The sequence below is a fragment of the Sciurus vulgaris genome (assembly GCF_902686455.1).
Source record: "Sciurus vulgaris genome assembly, chromosome: 10".
Lineage (NCBI taxonomy): Eukaryota > Metazoa > Chordata > Mammalia > Rodentia > Sciuridae > Sciurus > Sciurus vulgaris.
In genome coordinates, this window is record NC_136470.1 from 3,999,128 (window position 1) to 4,018,310 (window position 19,183).

General features: G+C 50.0%; 1 pseudogene across 1 annotated transcript; it reads left to right on the forward strand.

Annotated features, from left to right (window-relative positions):
• On the forward strand, positions 1–18,946 carry LOC306670450 (protein FAM3B-like; annotated as a pseudogene). The gene is made up of 8 exons: positions 1–66; positions 579–777; positions 8,213–8,336; positions 13,072–13,130; positions 13,974–14,024; positions 14,537–14,623; positions 15,618–15,749; positions 18,727–18,946. The product of its transcript is annotated as a protein FAM3B-like (transcript).
• Positions 18,947–19,183: the final 237 nt, after the last annotated feature.

Sequence of the window (19,183 nt, forward strand, 5' to 3'; positions counted from 1 at the left end):
ATGGGTGGGACGATTGCACCTGTGGAGCGCTCAGCCTTGGCGAAGCTCAGAGCAGACCTGGAGGAGGTCAGAGGTCTCCAGCTGTGGAGCGGGAAGCTGATCTTTCTCTTCCTGTCCAGGAGCCGAGCTGGGTTGATACGTTGAGTAGGTTGATAGGTGAGATGGCGGCATCCCATCTGTCCTGGGTGTGAGGAGATTTATTGAATGTTCATCAGAGAATCGAGACACACTGAATCATGCTTTGAAGAGAATGCAGTAAAGGCCCCTGGAACTGGCAAGCCCAGAAAGAGGTCAGATTCCAAAACAGACTGTCACCTGAGCTCTTGCTAGGCTTGGATGAGGGAAAATGCATTTTGGTTTGAAGAGGAAGGAAAATGATGAAAAAAGGCGAATTCCTAGAACGTGGCTGCAGGATTGAGCTCTAACCCTGAAGAGAGAGCCCAGCCATCAACAGCATGCCAAACATCCCCGCACAGACATCAATCTGAGGGGGCATCGCCACGAGCCCTTTTATTACCTTCTCATCACCTCCAGTGAGCACTTCACTCTGGGCCATCCATAGATCTTTTTGGTTCCAGATGCCTTTTGTTCGGCCTCAGTTCCAGGTCATCCGTGTGAGCATACCCACTGCTCTGGGCCTGCAGACTGTGACCCTGAACCTGCATCGCCCCCCGGCTCGACTGCCCCGCCGTGGCCAGAAAGGCCTGAAGCGGCCCCTCCAACAGAGGCCTTCGGAGTTTTGGCCTGGCTGTTCCTTCCAGGCAGCCCCATTGCCAGGCAGGAGGCTGGAAGGAGTTTGGATGTGATTTCCTTTTGCAGGAGACAGTGTAGGAGGTGGGCCCCGCACGGTGTGCCGTGACGGACGCATGTGACAGCAGAGCCAGGGGGCTTGGGGGATGTTGCTGGTCAGACAGCATGTCCTGTGGTGATCTCACGGGAGCCGCACTGAGTGGTCTCCCAGGCTGGTCAGAGTGGCAGCCCACCACCTGTCCCAGGTATCCCTTGATCCAGGAGTTGAGGTGCTGCCTTCTGCTCACAGGGTGGCCAATAAAGTCAGCTGCTAAACTTGAGGCCAAAGGAGTTCAAGGGCTTTTCATAGTCAGGCAATTTCCACCTCAGCATCCTTGTTTTGGGTTTGTGGATGCTGCGGTGATTCAGACATGCACTGTCTGTGGCAGGAGAAGAACCCTGCAGTAGAACGAGTCCCACAGTCTCTAGAACGGCAACCTTGCTGGCCGGGGAAAATGCCAGGGTTGGAAATTCAAAATACACTTTCTGCTGAACAGGCATCTATTTTGCTCCATAATAGAGTAAAAAAATGTGTAATTATAAAGGAAAAAAGGATAGGTCTCTGGGTGGTATGAAATGGGTTACCTTTAATAGTTTTCAACAGATGCAAATTGAAATTCAGATATAAAATAAAAACCAGAAGGACAGGAATGGAATCTTTAACATGAGAGGACTTCCTAAAGGGCTTTTACAAAGGCGCAGGGTGTACAGAACCAACAAGGAGAGGGGCTGGCAGCAGGGGGAGCAGTGTGCAGAACCCCAGAGGTAGCACTGCACATGGCCCTGACAGGGTCCGTCAGCAGAGAGAGCCATCCCCTTCTGCTCCCTGGTACCCTTCTCCTGTCAGTGCCACCCTCTGCCAAACCCATCCAACACCCAGGGGTCAGCAGGCATTGCTGCTGTCCCTCCAGGGCTGATCCCAGGCACCAAGGAGGGTTGGGCTGCTGGAGGGGTCGTGCACAGACCAACAGCAAAGGCAAGGCACGCAACCCCATGGCTCCCTCCTGTTGCACTAACTGCAACAATGGAGGGGCTAGCGTTGCACTCTCCGAGTCTGCAAAGCAGGCGGGCCTAATGAGCTGCACTATCGGAGTCTGCGACACCAGCACCGTGCACTGAGGTCCGAGGAGAGGGGCTCTGTTTGGGGAAGATGGAGCATTGTCACAGAGGAAGCTGCTTCTGCCCTTACTGCGTAACCCTGTCTTTATGTGCTTGCAGTTCAGCTAGCCATACGTCTCAGGGCCAAGCCTGTGTAAGCAGTCACTAGCCTGTAACTGGCAGATTCTTGGTCCATAACTGAAAGTGAAAACAGCCATGTGAACACAGAAGGAGACAGTTTCACTGACCCTGAGGAGCTGTCACAGACCACAGAACATCCCGTTCACAGAACACAGGAAGGGAGGATGGCCCAGGCCCCAGTGGCCTGAAAGGCACACACCAGGTAGGTCTCCTCTAGGAGACTCCCCGAGTGACCTAAAGTCGTGTCTGTCTCCTGACAGAACGCCACGTAGGCCTCCTCTAGGAGACTCCCCGAGTGACCTAAAGTCGTGTCTGTCTCCTGACAGAATGCCACGTAGGCCTCCTTCCAGGATAAGGGCCCACACCTTCTGTCCACAGGCAACCCAGTCCTTTCATTCCAGTGAGACCTGTCCGAGACCTGTGAGATCTGTCACGCTGGGCACCTGATGTGGGAGAGAAAACCCAGGATGCTCCCGCCTCCTGAAGCTTGGGTTGCGTAGTTTGGAAATTCACACATGGGGTGGGCAATCTGAATAGTCTGAATGCGGAAGGTATGCATGCAGCACTGGGGAAATCCCCAGCATAGGGACAGCCCTCCTCCCCTCCCAGGCTGGAGGAGATCAGCAGTCCACTTGGGGCCACCATGGCTTCTGCACCATCCTGCCTTTCTGTGACTGTGATGGGGGTGGCGGTGTGGGGCTCTTCCCACATGTTTCTGTGACCTCGAATTGAAGCTCTCCTCTGGAGGTCTATCCAGAGGAGCATACCTTCGACTGGGTGGTGGTTCCTGCGATGCACATGCTTTATGGAGACACAGCGCAGTGCAGATGAGGACCTGATGGGGCTAGGCCACGGGTGGCAGAGAAAGGGCCCTGCAAGTTCCTAGGGGATGGGAGGGGAGCGGGGAACGTCTCGTGCATGTAGAAGGTCCTGGAAATTTATTATTTTCCTTTTCTTCTTAGAATAAAGGGCAGTGATCTAGCCTCTCATGGGCCATTGGTGGCCCCAGGGAAGGGGCCTCTGGGAGCTTTGTCCCCTCCCGGGACAAGGTCCTCATTTCACCTATGGAAAGTACACAGGTGGATTCAGAGAAATCTGATTCTCTTCAGAACAACAAACCTCTTTAGTGAGTATGATGATATGCTCTTAAATGACGACTTTTGGTAACAGGAAGATGAAACTGCTGAGACAGAGACCACTGCTTAGCTGGGTGCCTAGAACATTTCAGAAAGTGGTAGACCAGATGGTCAAAAGCAAAGGAATTAAGAACAGGATCAAAGTAGCAGAAGACAACCTGGACAACACAAAATGTCACAAAGAAGCAATCAGAATTCAGTCTTCAACCCCATGGGAGTGGGAAGATGTGGGGACAGAGAGTGGGAGGTCAGAGGGGCTGAAGAAGGGGCTCAGTCAGGAGAGCGCAGCCTGGGGAGGAAGCGGACTCTCCTTGCAGTGAGCAGCACGGAGGTCTTCAAACACGGCGGACAGAGCCAGCCCTTCTGCACCGGTGCCCTGGTGCCTGGCTCCCAGGGGGCACCCGAGACACAGGGTAAAGTGCACTGTGGATGGATGAATGGAGGGAGGGTGAGTGGGGAGCCACATGCCAGCAAATTGCAAGAGGAAGACTACAGAAGGCCTGTGGGTCCCAGAGAAGTTAGTCCTTCCTCAAGGCGTTGCTAACACTCCACAATGCAAAAGGCACTTCCCAGCCCAGACTTGTAAGAAATCAGTCTGTAAGACATAAATCTGTTTTTACTGACCTCAAAACGAGGACCACAGAGTATTTTCCTGATAGCACTAACTGGAGACAGTGGTCTCAGGCTGATTGACAAGGTGTGTTTCTGCATTTTCCTGGACCTTGGCAGAGAAGCTGGAGCAACTGGGAAGATTTAAGTGGATCCTCAAGCAGAGATGATATTGGGCCTTGGTTGGTGCTGACTGGTGTGTTGGTCACACACGACGCATCTCTGAGGGAGAAGCATTCCTTAAAGAGTACTTGGTGGGAATGGACCTTTGCCATTCAGCTCCATTGCTAAAACAAAATACCTGAGATCTTTAAGTTAAAAAGAGAAAGGGTTTATTTGTGTCCACATCTCAGAGGTTACAGTCTGTGGTGGCTTAGCCCAGTTGCTTTGGGCCTGTGTTGCACACTCTATCATGGCAGGCAGGGCGGAGGAGGCCTGTTCACCTCACAGTGGACAAGGAGCAAGGAGAGAGGGTAAGGAGTGGGAGTCCCAATATCCCCTTCCAGGGCACGCTCCCAGTGGCCTCATGTCCCCAGCAGGCCCCACACCTTAAGGTTCCCCGCCTGCCAGCAGCATCTCACATGGTGGACCAAATCTCAACACGCGGCCTTCAGGGACATCCAAGATGCAAGCCAGGCAGGGCCAGGGTCTAAGATGCCGCGGCCAAAGTCACCTGGGAGGTGCTTACACCCACCTTGTTGGCCCCAGAACACCTGAGGAGGGAGGGTCCGGCAGAGGCCCACAGGCTGACACTTTTGTGCTGATTCTACTGGAGTCCCTGAAGTTCACGGAAGTGGACTTTCAAAGCTTTATCCCTAATTGAGAAAACATCTGTTTTTTTTTTTTTTTTTAAATAAATGTTCCATTTTGATAAGTTTTTGATACCTTTTTTCTCAACATTGAAGTACTTTCATTTGTCACATTTAAATTTTAGAAATTTTAAGTTGAGACATAATTGTGACAATAGTTTGAAAAACCAGAAAATGTCACCCCATGTCTGCCGCTAAGCATGATGGTACGGACAGCCTGCCTGAGGCATTTGCTAGGAGCCCGTGGGGCCGTGTGGGTCTGGTGTGGCCCTCCGCCCTCCTGGGGGACTGCTGTCCTAATGCTCAGCCCTCCTCATCCAGATAAGCCCACCTGCCTGGAACCAGTAGCAGCCCACCACCCAACAGGGTCCAGCCACCAGTCCGGCGTGTTCAATGTCTTTCCTGCAGTGATTCCCCGAGGGGCTGTGGAGGGGCTGAGCAGGGGGCTGCAGCCTGCCATTCCTGACTCACCAGCCAGGATGCAGGTCATTGTCTTCCAAACCCAAGATGTGCCATTTTTGCTCCGAGCATTCAAAGCAGACCCAAATTTCCACCTTCTCTTCTGCTCAGGTGTCCTTGTTCCTAAACACGAGTACAAGCTGCACCAAACCACAGCAAAACAGAGGCCAAGCTGCCACCTCCCAGGATCCACTGCCCCACACTTCCCAGGACTCCAGGTCCACCCATCTGTCCAGCCACAGTGCACCTTCACACAAAGCCTTTCTGGGCCCTGAAGGCTTCCATCCGATCAGATCCACATTCCCAGAAATTACAAGTCCTCCTGTGGCTATGGAGTGGGATCCCATCCCACAACTACGGGATCTGTTTGTTGTTCTGTGGGCTGCAGACTCCCTGATGCGAGACACTGGATGTGGATTTGATCTTCTTGGACATGGCAGGCCTTGTCTTGTTCTTAGCTCTGCACTGGAGAATGTTCCGTGTGTGCTTGAGAAGAATGTGCTCTCTGCTGCCGTTGGATGGGGCGCTCCATCTGTCTGTTGGGTCCATTTGGTCTAAGGTGCAGGTTGGGCCTGTGATGGTCTGTGGGTTTGTGTCCACCAGAATTCACAGGCTGAAACTGAAGTGCTGGTGTGATAGTACTAAGAGGTAAGTGATCCATCAGGGCATCCGCACCCTCATGAATGAACCAGGGCTCATAGAAACAGTTGGAAGGGAGTGTGTTTCCCTCGCGAGGTGCGCCCCACCAGACACTCCATATGCTGGTGCCTTGGCCTCTATCCACCCAGAGTTTAGGCTATAAGAAGTAAAAGTATATTGTTTATAAATACCCAGCTTAAAGTGATTTCATAGCAACCTAAGGACTAAGACAATGTCCAGTGTTTTCTTATTAATTTTCTTCTGGATGACCTGTTCATTATTGAAAGTGGAGTCTCGAAGTCCCTATTATTATTTATTCTCAGTCCTTCTCTCCCTTTCAGTCCCTTGCTTTCTATATTTAGGCGTCCCAGTGTTAGATGAGAATGTATATATATTCATCACATCTTCTTGGTGAATTGACGTCTCTATCATTATCTGGTGAGCTCCCTCCTCTTTGTAGTGGGGATAGAACCCAGGGCCTTGGGCCTGGTGGTCAATGCTCTATCCCTGAGCCACAGCCCCCATCCCAACCCCATATCTTCTTTAAATTTTTGTACTTGTTCTAATTAGTTAAACATGACAGTAGAATGCATTTATACATTTTGATAGATCATACATAAATGGAGTGTAATCTCTCCTTTTTCTGAGGAGTGAGATAACTGGGTCAAAGTTTTCTGAGGAATCTCTGTACTGCTTTCCCTAATGCCAACCCCACTTCTTTTTGCAGTTAGATCCAAAGCCTACTTTACCCGTTCACCAGCCCTGCTCTCCTCTGGTTCCATCAGGACGGAGCGTCTTTCTCCATCTGCTCACTTCCAGTCTGTGTGACCCTAAGGGTGAAGTGGGTCTCTTATCAGGAGCATATAGTTGGGTCTTTTTAAAAGATACAGTTATTCTATGTCTTTTAACTGGAAAATCTAACCTGTTTACATTTAAGATGACTTTGATAGGCGAGGACTTCCAGTTGTACTGTTGCTGGTTCTGTCTTGTTCTCCCTCCCTCTTCCTGTGTTGCTGTCGTCTGTGTGGTTGGGTGGTGTGCTGTGTGATACCCCTGGATTCCCTACTCAGGCTGTCTTGTGTGTACCTCATCCCCTTGTTGACTGTTCTTTGGTTCCTGTGCAATGAGTCAGGGAAGCCCAGTGCTCTGCAGGTAAGAGGCTAAGTCCAGGTCGACCTGAAGGGTGAAGGGTGCTTCCTGAGTTCTCCTCTGGGCACCTTGGACTTAAGTTTGAGAACCGCAGTCCGGTGGTTCTCTCCTGTGACCTGAGCAGGAGTCCTGTGCAGTGATCATGCATGGAGGATGCACCGGTGAGATGGCGGGTTGAGGCTCGGGGACTCCAGGCCTGCGCCTCCCACCCCAGCCTCAGACGGGCCTCTGAGCCCTCGAATTGCTGGTCCCTGTGAAATGAGGGCGTTGCAGTGGATATCTCCAGGGCCTGACCACTCTGCCGTATTCGCATCCTGGGCAGAGAAGCTCAGTGCGCAGGGGCGTGTGTATGTGTGTGTGTGTGTGTGTGTGTGTGTATGTGTGTACATGTATATAATGGCATGCTTTGTGGTATTTGTATGGAATGTTTGCATGTATGTTTGTGTATGTACAGTGCATATGTGTGATTAGGGGTGGGTGTGTGGTATGCTGTGTGGTATTTGTGTTGTAGTTCCTTTTGTTATGTTGTGTGGTATGATGTTTGTGTGGTATGCGGTGTGTGATGTGCAAATGTGTTGTATGTGGTATGTTGTATGGCGTTGGTGTGTACGTGTGTGCATGGTGTGTGTGTGTGTGTTGAACACTGTGTAAAGGCAGACGCTGTGCAGATCTCCAAGGGTGTCTGTCTTTGTTCACCAGCACCCTTAGACTCCTGAGTATTAGTCAGCTTTTGCAACCACACTACCTGTCAAGAACCACTTAGAGGAGAAAAAGTTTATTTTGGCTCCCAGTTTCAGAGGTTCCAGTCTGTAGACGCCGAATCCATTGCTCTGGGCCAAAGATAAGGCAGTACGTCATGGGGGAGAGCCCAGCGGAGGAAGGCAGCCCCTCACGGCAGCCGGGAAGCAGAGGGAGAGAGCGGGGGCTGCAGGGCAGCCCGTGCCCGCCTCCTCCAGCCGCACCCAGCTGCCTACCATCACCTAGGCCGCAGCTCTGCTGTCCAGTCCTCTTGCCTCTGAACTTTCCTGCATGAACAGGAGCTTCTGAGGGCACCTGAGGTCTTTCTCTTGCTGTGAGGCAAACACGCAGCGCACAGAGGGTCATTGTGATGAGCAGCCTCGGGCAGTGGTTCTGACACTCTGAAATTGCTGTACCTGTTCAGAATCTCTCCATGTGAAGTGTTCCTAAGACAAAAAGCAGATTGTGCTAACCGTGCATCTTCAGATTGCAGTGATCCCAGTGAAGGTGGACACCTTCCCCTCAGGTTTCCCCTCCCCTGGGATTGCTGGTCCAAGGGCTGGAACGGAGCTGCTGGCCCTCCTGGTCACGGAGCAGGTGCATCCGTTAAGTAACAGTGATGCTTGATGTTCTTGTTTATTACAGCCCCTGCCCCCAGAAGGCAAAAATGTGACCACTGGACTGCATGCCCCCCTAATAGCTATGCCTACCGGTTGCTCAGCGGTGGCGGTCGGAACAAGTACGCCAAGATCTGCTTTGACGATGAGCTGTAAGTAGCAGTGTTCAGAAAGAAAGCACAGTGTCTGTCAACCGGGTCCCTCTGAGGCTGGCCGAGCAGCAGGGCTGCCCAAGAGGAGAATCTCATGCCCCTGACCCCAGCCCAGTGCACCTGGGTGGAAAGACATGCCCTGCTGGCTGTGTCTGCCAGGGAAGGATGCTGATTCTCCCTCGTGGTGTGTGTCCTGTGCGGAACGGCTTCAGTTTTGTTTGGCAGCCTTTAGAACAAGCTGTCATTTATAGTTCATACTTTACTTGAGCACCTGGCAAAGTCCAAAGTCGTGGGAACACGGAATTCGGCTGACTGAGCGTGTGGCTTGTGTTCTGTGGTCCCTGCCCTCGCGGGTTGAAGCAGGTGCACTTCTCTCTGTCGTCGGCACCTCCCAGAGGTGGAGCAGGTGAATATCCCTCCTCTTCCACATTGCGAGAGTTTGTGCAGTTGGTGCTTCTTCTCCAGGGAGACATCTGTACTTTTCTTGGTGGGATTTTTAACTGCAAATTCAGTTTGTTAGCAAACAGGCTACTCCAGTTACCTGTTCTTTACTTTTGAGAGCTTCTTTGCATTGGAGCACAGCCCTGCTCTTAAGTCTCTCTTAAAAGCCATTTCTCAGAAGACACAGTTCCCTTCATGGGTGTGGGATCTAGAAGCCACGATACACACTTGGCATGCTCAAAGCCACTGGGGTGGAACCACTTCTGAGCACTTTTAGTGAACAGACACAAGAAACGCCTTTTTTTGCACTGGTATTTCCAGCTAAAGTTTAACATTGCGGGATTTTTTTCTCCACTAGAAGCTTTGATTTTACATTTTAACTCTTTCCCTTTTACTGAGAACCTTCATCCCTACTACCATTTAACACTTGCTTTCAAACTGATATCGATAGAACTAACAGTGCAACTACTGAGTGATGTGTAAGTTTTGTCAGTTATTTTTTATTTAAAAAGAGTACGTTACAGTGTACAGTGTTTTGATTAAAGTCATATGAAAGAGTTACTTTTCCCATAGTTGTAATGGTTCAGAAATTAACATATCAAAAAACATATATTCAGAAAAATCTTCCCTACACCCTCCAATTTTTCTCGTGTACTCATCTCCATTGTTTTTTCATTTGTTTCTGATTTATCCCTCCAGCATTTGCTTTTATGGTAAAACAAGCTCTCTCTATACATAATCAGCATGTATCAATATATGACTTTAATAAGCTTATCTATGCATGCCTATATGAATATGTGTATATATGCACAAATACACACACGTTCTTTCTTACATAAAAGGTAGCAAACTCCACACACAGTTTTGCACTTTGCTTTTTTTACTTAACAGTATAGTGGAAATCACTCCTTATCAGTACAGAGATTTTCCTCACCTATTGTATTGGTGCATAGTATTCCATAGGGATGTATCATACTTATTCAACTGGTTTTGCACTGACAGGCAGTTCTAATGTGTCCGACCTTTTGGTACTGCTAATAATGCTGCCATGACTAACCTGTGCATGTGCTATTTTATAAGTGATTATTATAAAGCAGACACTTGTGTAACCACCCTCAGGTTAAGCAGTGGACTATCACTAGGACTCCACAGTCCCTCTGTGTACCTCTTCCCAAGTGCAGCCCCCTTCCCTACACCCACTGGTAAGGCACTCCATCTTCCTCTGTGGTATCATGGCCTTGCTTTTCTTGATGGTTTTACTAACTAAGCAAACATTGTTATTTAATTTTGTGTATTTGAATTTTATATAAATGGAATCATAAATTATATGTTCTTTCATGTCTGGTTTTTTTTAGCTCAAAATGGTATTTGTGAGATTTGTCTTTGATGTTGGGCATAGCTCTTTCTGTGGATCTGCATTGCTGTGTAATGTTACATTGTTATTTTCCATGCTACTGTTGAGTGACATTTGAATCATTCCCAGTTATTTTTGATGAGTGCTATATATGTTTCTTGGTGCTCAATGTGTGCATTTCTGTGGAGTGTTGACTTTGGGGTTCGGGATGGTGGAGGGTCTCACAACCAGTGATTATCTAGAAGGATTCCTAGGAGTCAAAAACAGGTTATACTTATGGCTAAGGTTTGTCACAGCAAAATACAGAGCCACTTCTGCTGTCTGGATGCTGATGGTGAATTCTTGCATTTCATGTTTCTTTGAAATATCTGTCTTTCATCTTCATTCCTGAAAAATATCTTGGCAGGATGTGTTGGTCATGGTTTTCTTCCAACACATTTGAGGTGTTATTCCATGGTCTTCTAACTTCACAATTTCTTTTGAGAAGTCAGCCAACAATCTAATTGCTGCAAATGTGAAAAACTTCCTTTCCCTTTTCTGATCCTGATTGTCTTTTAAGATTTTTTTTTTTTTTACTTATATTTGGTTTCCAGCATTTGTACCCTGATGTGTCTGCTGTAGTTTTATCTTATTTGGACTTCTTTGAGCTCCTTAAACACGTATGTATTGAAGTTCTTCATTGCATCTGGCAACTTTTCTGCCAGTATAGCTTCTTGTCTCCTTCACTTTTTCTTTTGAGACTCTTAATGAAGCACATTTTAGACCTTAATACTCTAATCTCTAAACTGCATTGTTCTGTTTCATATTTTTATCTCTCTTTTATTGTGGACAGAGCTGTTTTCCGTTTCACTAGCGTTCTCTTCTATTGTGTCTAATCTGCTGTTAAACCCATTCGTTGACCATTAATTTTTTAGCTTATTATATTATTTTCTTTTAGAACTTCATTTTTTTTTCAAATCAGCATGTCAGTTTTTAAATGTCCAGTTCTGAATTTTGCAATTTTGTTCATCATTTTCTTGAATATATTAAGTATAGTTATTTTGAAGTCTATGTTGGATAACTCTACTACTTGAAACCCCTGTGAGTCACCCCTATTATGTACTGTTTCCTGCTGGTTCCATTGGTACTTGTTATGTTGGATTCTTTGCTCATGTGCCAGATTATGTTTGACAGTGTGCCAGATGGTACATTGGAGTTATTTTTTTAAAATAGAGGCAAAAGATATGTATCAATCAGTTTTCATTCCTGTAATAAAGTATCTGAGGCTTGACAATTTATAAAGAAAAGAAGCTTATTTGGCTCATAGTTCTTAGACTCAAAGGCATGGCACCAGGATATGCTTAGCTCTGGTGAGGGCCTCATGTGATGGCTTCACAGTGGTCGAATTCATGCAGAAGAGATCTCATGGAGAGACGGGAAGACAGAGGGATTCGGGGGTTAGACCTGCTCTACTCTCCAGAGATCTAATTAATCCTGTGAGAACAGCACTGATCCCTCTGAGGCCCCGTGACCTAGCTACCCTGCATAAGCCCCACCTCTTAAAGGTCCCAGCTCCCAACATCACCACGCTGAGGCTTCCAACCTGCGAATTCTTGGGGGCCTACACTCAAACTACATCCAAACGAAAGCCGGATAAAAGTTTCTTTTGCTTCTGAGGAATTTTCTTCGCTGCTCTGAGAGACCTGGAACAAACAGCAGAACAGGACGATCTAAGTAGATTTTAACCATTGAGACTTTCCAGGCTACTTAGTGGAATTAAGTCTGGGCTAAAGTCCAGCAAATGCTGACTTAATTTCTGGTTGTCCTCACACTCAGGACTCCACCCTTGTGAGCAAACTGACATGAGAGGTGGGGATCTGACCTGGCCCTCCCTCTGGCTTCCAGCATCTGCCCCCACCCCCGACCTCAGGGCACTGCTCACCTCTGCTGGTACCTTTTCTGGAATCAGCAAGTGCTCCTGGGATAAAAGTAGCCTCAAATGCTGGACTCACCACCATGAATAGAGTCTCCTGTGAGCCCTTGGCCTGGGAAGTTATTTGCTTCCTTATTAAGGCCCTATTATTCCTCTAAAAATGATCCCCTCTTTTCTGCTCTTCTCCAAGGATGGCGGGTTCAGATCACCCAAGTTCTCATTTTTGGAAACTTCAAATTCTAAGACTGTCAAGAGCCCCAGGTCTAGGAGGCTTTTGGGAAAGCTTAGGTAAACTCTCAGGGGCAGCGTGATGAAGCACACATTCACCCTCCCACAGCCTGGGGAAGAAGGGAGACTGCCACCCTATCATGACGCACCATATCATTGATTCGAGACCTTGGCAAAGGGCCCATGCACACGTGTGTGCACACACACATGCACACACAACTCCTGTGACCTGATGTTAGGATACAGTCAGCGCGAAACTGACATTTCACATTCTCCAGTTTAAAAGTAAAATCTAAGGGATAGGACGGAAGTGTTTATTTAAGGAGCTAGCTGGGCCTTGAGGTTGGGTGAAAGGATCACCTGGAGCCAGGCAAAGCTTCTGTCAGTGCTTTCCAGGGAGCAGGCGTGGAACAGCTGGGAAGCCAGGTCTGGGTCTCTGCGCAGACTCACCTCCAACTACCTCGCATCTCCAGGAGGCAAACGACGCTCATGAGCTGGTTCAGGACTTGGTGAAAACACCTTCTGAAGAGCCTGAGCTAAACAGATATGGCTTTTTCCTCTATCCTTTGCCTAAACTATAAGATTAAATGCGGTTTCCAGGTGCCGTGGGGACTGAAACCCGGTCGAATGTGGTGGAGCCAGTGTGGGTGACTCCAGGGAGCTGCACCAGGGCGGTGGCGTCTGCCAGGAAGTGGTGGGAAGTCATGCGGTGGGCTGTGCTGCCCAGGTCTGCGAGCAGGGCTGGGGTGCTCATTTCTGGGCAGGAGAAGAATCTCCACTCATGCTTATTTGCATTTCAGGCTCATAGGAGAAAAGACTGGGCGTGTCGCAAGGGGAATAAACATTGCCATTGTTGACTGTAAGTTGTTCAATACTTTCCTTAAAACATCCCTAAAAATGTTGAGGTGGGATTGAGACTTTGAGGTTTCAAGATTTTTGCACATGATCTAGTTTAGGTCTGTATCTTAATGCATTTTAAAATTATATATTTAATTATTTTTATAAGCCCCATGTTACGAATTGTGGCTCCAATGACGACAAGCGATAACTGAAGACCAAACACAAAAGGATTTCACAAAAAACAAGGAGCAGGTGGAGGGCATGCTGGAAACCCAAAGATGCACCAGCTGGTGACCCAGGGTTGCATCTCTTGTCCGCCTCACCCCTGGCCAGTTACACCCTGGCCGGTTCCCGCTGTGGTGTGATAAACGGCCACTGAAAGTCCACGGAAAGCAGAGCTGGGCCTTGCTCATAGGTCCTGCTGCCACTGGGAGCCCTGGCACTAAGAACTGCAGCAGGGTCAGCAAGAGGTTCCCTGTAGTCCCCAGGGGCGGGGGGCACAGCCCACATGGGCCGGCAACAGCCGAGCAGGGTGAGAGACAGTTCTCCCTGTCCGTAACCCAGGGAAGGCAGAGGCACGCCGGGAGGGGCCAGGGGTCTCCGTTGTTCCTGGGGAAGAAGCAGGAGGAAGTGGAGTGTCAAGGTCAGCGGTGACTGGACGCAGGCTGGAAGCAGCTCCAGAGCAGTGCCTGCCTCTGTCCTGCTGTCCCTGTGCTCGGGGACACTCTTGGGGAAGCAGCCCCTCTGGGCTGGGCCATCCCATCAGACACACAGAGAAGAAACATCCTGTGAAGTGGGGCCAGGGCCACCAACGCACCCTTGGTCCCATGATTTTTTTAAACATCATTTCTTTTATTTGCAGATATAACTGGGAAGCCGATAGCAACACAGTATTTTGATATGTATGAAGGTGGTAAGAAAATATTTCCTGTTAAAATGAAGTTTAAACAGCCTAGATGCTAAAGAGAAGCTGGGCATATATTCAGAAAGGAAGAGGGCTGCTTTGAAATGCTTTCTGCATTTCTCCTGTGTGGGCTCCCCGGTGGGCATGGCTGCCCTGCTGTGGGTGCCACCTGAGTCTGGCCTAGGCTATGGCTGCAGAGGCCCCTGGCCCGTGCTGCAGGAACCATGCCAGTTGCAAGATTGGCTCCGGGGATCTCTAGGGCCTGCCTTTGGGGGCTGCCTGCCTCATCTTTCAGCGTGGAAGAGCTCTTCCTGCACTGTACCAGAACGCTCTCCAGGAGGCGCCTGTGTCTTGTCCCTCTCCTCAGTGGGCCCCAGGTAGCACCCATCGCATGTGTGAGACCAGTGCTAGGAAGCAGGGGCAGAGTGGACCTGTAGGCTGCAGGCCAGGAGGAGGCCTGCCGGGACAGGAGCCTCTGCTAGCGGAGAAGACCCTCAGACTGCCCTGCGTTGACCCTACAGATAACTCCGGGCCAATGGCAAGGTTCATTCAGAGCGCTCCCGCGAGATCCCTGCTGTCATGGTGACCCACGACGATGGAAGCACCAGGTGAGTGTGTTGGGGAGTCGGCGTGGGCAGCACCCAGCGGGGCGGAAGGCCGGTGCCGTCCTGCCCTCTGGGGGAACGGAAAGTGGAGCAGAGTGGTCCTTCGGGAATGGGTGGCAGTGCATATGCAGAGCAGTGTCTCTGGAAGGACTCTGACCGTGAGCCCAAGCACCCGCCTGCTGGGCCTGGGCCCTGCCGGGGGCACTCAGCCACAGGCACAGCGAGGACAGGGAGGTGTGAGTGTTCCAGCCAGACGGACTTCCAGGAAGACGCGTCCCTGCACGAGGAGCTGCAGAGGGTAAAGGGACACACACACATGCAGGCGCACACGTGCAGTCCCCCGAGCAGCTGCTTTAGCTCCGTGCTCCTGAGTGCGATCTGCCAGGCCGGCATGCAGCCGGCCTTATGGGGAATTCCTAGACCTGGAAGGACTTTTCCAAACGAGTCGGACCTCAGATTCGTTTCTCAGGGACCTTCTGTCACACTGAAGTTCCTTGGATGATGCTTGAAAAATGCATCAAAACGACTCACTTAGGGAAATCCAAACTTTTCCCTCCTTCAGTCCACTTACTCCGAACCACAGCATTCCACACCGGTGGTATTGTTTTAAGTTTGTTATTTTCCCCCTTTTCTAAAGCGGCACTTTTGACTCCGCTACCTCCTTCAGCAGCTGCTGTCCACCCCATTTTGTAGTCAGAAAGCAAAGTAGCAGCCAGGACTGGAAGTGGTGTCGGCCGGGTTTGAGGACGTGGCTGAATCCCCAGACACAAGGTCCTTTCAGAATCGAGAATAAGACCTCAGAACTGAAGTCTGTGAGGGCTCTGGATACGGTCATCTGTTGGCGCACTCAACCTGCGGGTCCTGTGAGCAGCCGCCTGTGCCAAGGGAGAGACGTGGCTTCTCCTTGCTCAGGATGCGCTCCATGCCCAGCCAGCTGCAGCCTTGTGCCCTTGGGTGTCCCCTGGAGGCTTTCTCACTCTGTCCCCTTTGCTCCCAGACTGAAGGCTGACGCCAAGGACGCCATCGAAGCACTTGGCAGCAAGGAAATCAGGAACATGAAATTCAGGTCAAGCTGGTGTTTCTTGCAGCAAAAGGCTTTGAACTCCCTTCAGGAATTCAGAGAGAAAAGGTGAGTGCTTTTGAGCGTGCGTGTGGGGGCTCTGAGAGGCTGCCTGGGACTCCCTGTCTGCAAGCAGGCTGCCGTAGGCCTTGCCGTTCTGTCGGCTGGTTCTCGGCTGGAGTTGGGAAGGCTCAGGTCCCTGTGAGAGACGATTCCGATTGGACTGTCAGATCAGCTTCTGCCATGTGCAGCCGGTGCGCCGTCCCTGTCTCCCTGGGTGCCGTCAGCCCTGTGCCTGCTCAGGGTGGTGATGGTGCTCACCTCCTGGGCGGCAGAGGGGACCACCGGGGCCAGGCGAGGTGGTGCCAACCAACAGCCCTTGATAACTGCAGCTGCCCTCTCTGCCCACCTTGCCACAGGACAGATCATGCCCCTCCCATTACGGACCCCGTTTATCAAAGAAAAGGGAAGAGCAGAACGGGAGCTCTGACTTCCCAAGTCTCCTGTGGGAATCCCAGCGGAGGACTGGCTCAGTGTCATGTGGGAGTCACCCCCGGGGACCCTAATACCAGCCCGTTCGGTGGGTCCTACCTGCTGCTGCACAAGTCAGCTTCCTGGGAGCTCAGAGCTGCAGCGGCCTTCTGCCTGATGCACTGACTGGCAAACGGAAGGAAATTTACAGACGCTTTTGTTCACCCTCTTGGTCTTGTGAGAAGGGAGGAGGCCGAGACCCGCAGCCTGAGGAACAGGTGAGGCTAGCCGGTTTTGCAGTGACGGCGACCGAGCGGCCTGGACTCCACCTCCCCAGCTGTGTGCCCCGAGGACCCTGCTTCCTGGGCTTTTCTGGTCCCTACACTCTCCACGCCCGCCCTGCCTGCTCAGCATGGGTGACAAGGACACCACCTTGCCCATCTTGCCTCTAGTGACCAGGCCGGGCTCAGACGCTGTCCCGGCCCAGCTAAGCCCCTCCCGTCTGGCACAGCACTGGTCCTTGCCCTTCCCACCCCAGGAGCTTTCCATGTGCGGCCCTCGCTGAGCACTTCCCGCCGCTCCTTCACTGGAGCTCCAGGCTTCTCCTCCGGCCTCCTTCTCCGCCTGAAGGCCCATGACAGCCAGGCCTCCTCAGCTGGCCGGCAGGACTCTGCATTCGGGTGTTTTTGTCCTTTAGTGCCTGGAATATAACTTGAAAAAGGCAGGAACCACTTTCCCTTTAATTTTGACATCCCCAAAGTCTCAATAATAAATAAATTCATCGTAAGGGCAGTTTTCAGAAGATATGTAGGTAGGTAGACAGATAGATGGACAGATGTTTCTCTAAGTGAGATTTATCGGGATTACAAAGTTAGTTTAACGACCCCCAAATCAATCAGTGTCCCGTACCACACTGATAGGAAAAAACCTAACTGTCGCAATAGACACGGGAACGCATCCAATGCCCCTTAGTGATAAAAGCACTGAGCAAACTAAGAAGAGAAGGGAACTTCCCTTAAACTTTCTCCATCACTGTGGTGGGGATTCTAGCAAGGGCAGGTAGAGAAGGTGTGGCTCAATGGTTAGTGCCTGCCTGGTGCACATGAGGCCTGTGTTCCATTCCAGCACTGCCAAAAAAAGGGGAAAAAGTCACCCACATGAAAAGAAAACTCTCTCTATTCACAAATGACTTCATTTTATGCAGAAGAAACCTTAAGGAATGCACTAAAAACTAAACCGAGAGAAAGTTTAGCAGTTTGTAGAATATGAGATCAATGAAAATTAATTATATTTCTATTTACTTACACTGAACGATCAGAAAATGAAGTTCAGAAAACAATTCTATGTAGAATAGCATTAAAATAATAAAGTGCTTAGGAATGAATTTAATGTAGAGGACCTAAGACTTTTATACTAAAATAATAAATCACTATTGATAAAAACTAAGAAAAAGGAAAGATATTCCATGTTGCTGGATCAGAAAATTTAATACTGTTTAGAAGTTAGAACTCCCAAAATTGACCTGAAGATCTAACACGCTCTCCTTCAGCTGACATTTTAAAATAGGACTGGACAAATTTATATGAAAATTCTGGGAACTCAGAGAGTCAAAGTGGTCTTGAGAGAGAAGAACAGAGGCACAGCACCCCCAGGTGCCAGTGTGGAAACACAGCGCAAAGCTGCGGATCAAGATGGTATGGTGCCGGCGTAGAGAGACGCAGGCGGTCAGTGGAGTAGAATTTGGACTCCAGAAAATGAGGGTCCTCACAACTAGATCAGCTGGTTTTTAACAAGGACAGCCAGGCCAGCACTGCGTCGATGAAACCAGCTCTCCATGTGTCCCCGCCACACCTCACATGCAGAACCCAACTCCGAGTGTCAGTGCTAGGACTTCAACAGAAACACAGGCACGAATCTTCGTGACCTTGGTAGGCCTTGCTCTCATGGCAGTGTCACCACTAACAACAAAGGTAAATGCTTTTCCTCAAAACGGAGGAAACCATAAAGAAAGTGAGAAGAAACCCACAGAGTTGGAGAAATACTCACAAAGGGTTGAATGTGTTCAGAATATGTAAGAACTCTTGCAACTCGATAATAAAAAGACCACGACAGGTGAAAGTGGACAAATGAGCTAAAATGCTTCCTCAAGGAAGGTGTGCGGAAGCTCGCGAACAGACCAGCAGGTTAGTGATCGGGGAAACGGGATGAAATCACAATGACATGCACCTTACATCCCGGGATGCACAGCCCTCTCATTCTCATTTAAAATAAGATGGTCAGACTAGCTGAAGGTAAGTTCAGCGCTCTGAGGCGCCGCTGGAAGGAAGGCCAAGTGGTGCGGTCCTTGGGGTGACTACCGGGCAGCGTAGGCCGCGGGACATCTCCATCTCCGCAGAATTCCTCGAGCTGCGTCATCAAGAGGCATGTTAAGAGGAAACCAAACAGCCAGCTCGTGCTGGAGCAAATCCTGTTCTAGGCATTGTTTCTGTTCGCGTGACTTTGCTCCGTGACACAGATTAAATGTTTGCTGACGCCCTTAGCGAATAAATAAAACTCTCCTTTTCCTTTCACACAGATCAACCACTCGGATAATTCGAAGAACAGATACACCGGCTGGCCGGCAGAGATACAGATAGAGGGCTGCATACCCAAAGCTCCACAATAGCATGGCGCGTCCCCAGTAAGCGCGTTTGGCGTGCGGGAAGGCAGCGGGCTGGCAGGAGCACCTCACCTCTTTAAGTCCAGCAGCCGGTGCCTGAAGAATGTTCTGCTAGTTGATAAATCTCGGCACACGATGTTAGTACGCTGGTGCTTGTGTCCTGAGGCTTGTGAGGAGCAGGACGCTGGAGGGAGTGGGGCTGCCAGAGGGTTAACGTGGACAGTGGTGGGGGCGCTGCTCACCTGGGTCTGGAGCAGCACACACTCTTCTACCCCAGCCTGTGTGGTCCACATAGCCCTGCAGAGGGTCTGTATCCTCTGGTCACCGAGCACACCTGGCCCCCAAGTCATCTCCTAGGAGAATGAGCAATGGT